This window comes from Cynocephalus volans, chromosome 13 (genome assembly GCF_027409185.1).
Source record: "Cynocephalus volans isolate mCynVol1 chromosome 13, mCynVol1.pri, whole genome shotgun sequence".
Classification (NCBI taxonomy): domain Eukaryota; kingdom Metazoa; phylum Chordata; class Mammalia; order Dermoptera; family Cynocephalidae; genus Cynocephalus; species Cynocephalus volans.
Window position 1 is genome coordinate 61,553,076 of NC_084472.1, and position 5,468 is coordinate 61,558,543.

Below are 5,468 nucleotides of genomic sequence, written 5' to 3' on the forward strand. Positions count from 1 at the left end.
ATCTTATATCCTCACCATCCAAAGATTATCACTGTTAACACATTGGTATACAACCTTCCAAATATTTCTCTCTTCTACATTTTTAACCTGTGTAATTGAGTTAGTGGTTTTCACCTTTCCATTTATTCTTTTAATGATCATCCCATATTCAAACTCCCTTTGTCCCTAAACTTTCCCTCGTAGCTGGTTCGTCCCAGCCCAGATACAATCTATGACCTCTCATTGCATCGGATTCATATGATCCTTATATCTCCTTTAATCTAAAACAGTTTTATTATTTTTTCTGTCATTGACTTATTGAAAAGATCGAGCTAATTGTCCCCCAAATTATTCTAGCGTCTCAATATTTCTAACTATTGCCTTGAAGTATTATCTTCCTTCTCAATGTCATGTATTTTCCGTAAAATGGAAATAAGTTCTGAGGAAATGTAGATCAGGTTTTTGGCTAAAATGCATAATAAAGTTTATATACTTTGTAGTGCTTCACATCACATAAACTTAATCATCTCAGATGTCCTACCATACTGTTTCTAGGGTTTTTCAATGGCTTAGGCACTATTAGATACTTATATTTTCCCCTTCTGAGTAGCAGGTAGTACATGTAGTATTTCTTGGCATCATACAAATATCTAGTTCTCAATCATTCCCTTAGTGGTCGTGAATATACTAGCAGATAATTGAAAGAAATAGTAAATATATATTGATGAGTTATAAAATTATGGTCTTCAAATTATTTCATTCCCTTACTTACTGATGACATTTAGTAATACTGACACAGAAGTCCTACTGGAAAGCCCGAATCGATATTTAATTTTTCTCTATTTATTTAATTACTTTATTTTCAAAGAAGAAACAAGCTTAATAGCTACCTCTAATGATGACATATGGGTTTTATCTACCTTTCTCTTTTGTGAGTAATATTAGGAGTTAATGAATATTTTAATAATGCAATGAATATTTATTCAACATAAATATTTTTTGACAAGCTTTGAATAGTGGAATTCCCTTCAAGCAGACTTCTAGATCCTGTTTATATAGCCACTCAAATTATTAAAAGTTGCCTTTTTTCCAGCATAATGTAATACCCCAGGCTTATCTTGTGTCTTCTCCACTTCACTCTGGAATCAACCATTTTCCAAGGAGCCCTGGTTCCATTTAATATTGAATGATATTAGAAATCTCTGCCTGATGCCAGGGTTACTGATTATTACTGAGGCAAAATTTCTTCTAAGACATTTCGTGGATACAGCTTAAAAAAATTTCCACATACCTAAATACACGTATTTAAATATGTCAAAGGATATAAAAGTATAATTAAAAGAAATTAGTTCAAGAAATCTGTTGTACATTATGGTGACCATAGTTAACAATGATATACAGTATTTTATTTTTGGAAAATGCTAGGAGTGTGGATGTTAGGTGGTCTCACCACAAAAAGGACCACCATGTAAGGTAATGCATATGCTAATTAGCTAAATTTAACCATTCCATAATGTATATATTATTCAAAACATCATGTCATACAAGATAAATAATATATTGTTTTGTTAATTTAGAAAAAAACTAAAAATAAGTATGTTTATTGAAATCAGCATAGGATATAAATGATAAACATAAATATATATTTACTAATATTTATTTATGAGTATATATTACATATAATATGTATTATAAATATGCATTTTATATATTAAAAGCATATGTATACATGCATTTTAAATCAATGAGTTCATATTGATAGTGCCAATTGAATTTAATATTATGATGTTCTTTCTTATTTATTTTGTTTTATGTATGTTCTCCTAAATGAAAACCTTCTTTTGGAATATCACTAACATACTTAATCATTTCCTTCATCTTGCAAAATACATCAGTAGTTTCAAAACAAGTATCAGGCCTCTGCCACCTCTGCCTCTGAGCAGAGGATGGTTCTGCCTCCCGCATATGTCGATCTTGGCCAATCTGCCAGCGATTCCTTCATCAAAGGCTATGGATTTGGCTTAATAAAACATGATTTGAAAACAAAATCAGATAATGGATTGGAATTCACAAGCTCAGGCTCAGCCAACACTGAGACCATCAAAGTATGGGCAGTCTGGAAACCAAGTGCTGATGGACGTTTACAGGGAACTGGAGCACCGACAGCACACTAGGCACTGAGATGACCCTGGAAGCCCAGCTTGCACGTGGACTGAAGCTGACCTTCGATGCATCCTTCCCACCTAACACTGGGGGGAAAATGCTAAAATCAAGACAGGGTACAAGAGAGAGCATATCAGCCTGGGCTGCGGTGTGGACTTGGACATCGCTGGGCCTCCAATTCGAGGCGCTCTGGTGCCGGGTTAGGAGGGCTGGCAGGCTGGTTACCAGAGGAATGTTGAGACGGCAAAGTCCGAGGAACCTGGAGCAACTTTGTGGTCGGCTACAAGACTGGTGAATGCCAGCTTCACACTAATGCGAAGGACAGAACAGAGTTTGGTGGCTCTATTTACCAGAAGGTGGACAAGAGGTTGGAGACTGCTGTCATTCTCGCCTGGACACCAGGGAACAGTAACACTCACTTTGGAATAGCAGCCAAGTATCAGATCGACCCCGATGCCTGCTTCTCAGCTGAAGTGAACAACTCCAGCCTGATAGGTTTAGGATACAATCAGACTCTAAAGCCAGGTATCAAACTGACACTGTCAGCTCTGTTGGATGGTAAGAACGTCAATGCTGGTGGCCATAAGTTTGGTCTAGGACTGGAATTTCAAACATAAATGAATACTGTACAATCGTTTAATTTTAAACTATTTTGCAGCATAGCTACCTTTAGAATTTAGTGTATCTTTTAATGGTGTATGTCTGGGATGCAAGTATTGCTGAATATCATATTAGACCTCCAGGTTAAAGATGATTCAGCTTTAAGGTGTTACCTTTTCAGAGGTACAGAAGAAACCTGATTCCAAAAACACTTCCTTTTAGCTGTAGAATTGGGGGAACTTGGTGACTCCTCTAGAGATGCCAGGTTTCTTTTTTATCTAGAAGTGGAAGCTGATAATGTATAGGCACTTTGTAAATGTATGTTGAATAAATGAATGAACTTGTGACTTCCAGAGAATTGAACCTTGGTTTCCTAACCCTAATTGATGAGAGAGGCTCATTGCTTGATGGTGTGTACAAACTCATCTGAAAGGGACTTTTTTAGATAGATCTTCATGACTTATTTCCACCCCAGTCCATCATCACCTCTTTTATGACAAAAGTTGTCTACAGGGTGTAGTTACTGTTTCCTCTGTGCCATTTTGGGGTGGAGAGGGTGGATATGATGAAGCCAATAATTCAGGACTTAATTCTTTCTCGTGTTGTAGTTTTTTGCCCTTGCACCAGAGTATGAAATAGCTTCCAGGTGCTCCAGCTACATGCTGGAAAGAGCCTGTGTGGCTGTAATTGCATGACAACACTTGGAAGCCAAATTAGACTTCTGTTGTATTCTCACCACAGAGAATTGTTTAGCAGTTAAATGGGTACATTTTAGAGTCTTTCATTTTGGGTGGACTTAGACCCTCCCCTTCAATTGCTATAATTAACATCACTTAAAATAAAACTTGAATAAAATATTGAAACTTCAAAAAATACCAAAAAAACAAAATATCAGATGTACCAGTAAAAATAAAACCAGTGAAATCTAAAATTTCTTTGTACTTATTTCATATTGAAATGCATAAAGCTTAAAGTACAGTCTTAAAGTACAATCAACACCCTTTTCCTTAAATCACTTTTCACAAATTATTTCTTCCCATGTTAAAATAATGAAATTGATATAAGATTAGGGTATTTGTTTCCACTTGTGTTCACTTGCAGGGCTTTTCATATTGGAATTTTTTTGTTAGCAGAAACAGATTTACTTATTTTGAAGAAAAAAAATCATGTTGAAATTTTGCCTTCTTGTCACTCTTCACCTTGTGATCATGTAACCTTTCACCTAGAAAAGATATCCAATGGTGTTAGTTTCTTGGCTATAGAATAGGGTCCTTGTATTTTCTGTGTGAATGAAAACAAATATCTTCATATATTTTGACTCCAATGCAATCTCTGCTTTATTTCTTTATTTGTAAGTACAAATGTACATTTTTGTGAACTCTGCATAGAAAAAAGTAAAAGGAACCCTCTGTCTCTTTAGACCTCTCTCTTTGTAATTCTGAAATAATTTCAATAATTTTCCCATGACTTTCTGTGCCTGGCCTATTTCACTTACCACAATGTCCTCTAGGTTTATCCATTTTTTCACAAATGATAGGATTTCCTTCTTTTTTATGACTGAATAGTATTCCACTGTGTGTGTGTGTGTGTGTGTGTGTGTGTGTATACACACCACATTTTTTATCCAGTGTTTGTTTCTTGAGTCATAGTGATTAATGTCTGTTTGTCCTTCCATTAGATTGTGAGTCCCTAGACTCAGGGGTCATGTTTAATCAACAGTTTATGATTTTTTTAAAATTCATTTTATTATTCCTTTATTTTTGTTCATTTTTATTTTGGGCCCATAATAAGTGCTCACCAATTCCTTGTTGTACAAAATTATAAATTAAATATTTTCCCCTATATCCCATACCATTCTTCAAGGATTCTAAAATGTATGCCCTTGGGCCAGCCCGTGGCTCACTCGGGAGAGTGTGGTACTGATAACACCAAGGCCACGGGTTCGGATCCCATATAGGTATGGCCGGTTCACTCACTGGGTGAGCGTGGTGCTGACAACACCAAGTCAAGGGTTAAGATCCCCTTACCAGTCATCTTTTAAAAAAAAATTAAAAATAAATAAAATAAATAAAACAAAATGTATGTCCTTTCTTCCAGGTCTACAGAGAGTGAAATTTAATTTCTTTATACTAGACTTGCTCCACAGCTCCCATGAGCAGCGACATCCTTCCTGCTGCATCTACCTGTTTTATGTTATCTGCAGGTTCTTGTTCTCAGGGATGAGTCGTTCAGCTTGAGTGGTTTTGTCAGAAAGGAATAGAGGGGCCTTACTGATGTCGCTGACCCACTTAGAAAATCCTAGGTTTCCTGGTTCATCTCAGTCTCTTTATTTATCTTGAGCTCTTTATAAATTCTAGGAAGCACAGATCATTTTTTTCTTCTCACTCCTCAGGAGTCATCTGTATTTTTAGATTCATCACAGACCAGAACAGAACTCTTAACATATCTTACAAATGGTTTTCGGTAACCATAATACCTGTAATTTAGAGATTATTACAGTGCTTCCAGCACTTGTTTTAAATGTGTCAGTTCTTTCCTTAATCTTCACAATAGCCCTACAAGGACATTCATATCTTTCTCTTTTATAAATTAGAAAACTATCTCTTAAATGTTAGGCAATTTTCTCAAGAGTATGTGGTTAATCATAACAGTTTTAAAAAGGGCCACAGTTCTTCAGAACTGCGAAGTCTTTGTGAGTGCAGTTTCTGAGTTCTGACCACTATAAC

The 5,468-nt window shown here is 35.8% G+C and overlaps 1 pseudogene; it reads left to right on the forward strand.

The window, feature by feature from the left end:
- The first annotated feature begins 1,944 nt into the window (after positions 1 to 1,944).
- On the forward strand, positions 1,945 to 2,897 carry LOC134361987 (voltage-dependent anion-selective channel protein 1-like; annotated as a pseudogene).
- The last annotated feature ends 2,571 nt before the right edge of the window (positions 2,898 to 5,468 follow it).